The sequence below is a fragment of the Fulmarus glacialis genome, unplaced genomic scaffold (assembly GCF_000690835.1).
Source record: "Fulmarus glacialis isolate BGI_N327 unplaced genomic scaffold, ASM69083v1 scaffold18255, whole genome shotgun sequence".
NCBI classification, from domain to species: domain Eukaryota; kingdom Metazoa; phylum Chordata; class Aves; order Procellariiformes; family Procellariidae; genus Fulmarus; species Fulmarus glacialis.
The window spans coordinates 1-201 of NW_009214098.1; positions in this window are offsets into that span (position 1 = coordinate 1).

Below are 201 nucleotides of genomic sequence, written 5' to 3' on the forward strand. Positions count from 1 at the left end.
CCCCCCCCGCCCCCACATTTGCAGAGGTTTCATTTTGGCGCTGCCCGTGCAGTGCAGAGGCCTGAGGTCAAAAAGAACAATTTTGCCGTGGGGAAGGTGGAAATCTCTTCCCCAAAGCTCCACCTGCAAACCCAAAAGCTCTCACCGCCCTGCCCCTCTCTCCCCGCAGCTGCTGGGGACGTGGCTGTACGTGGCCGGGGC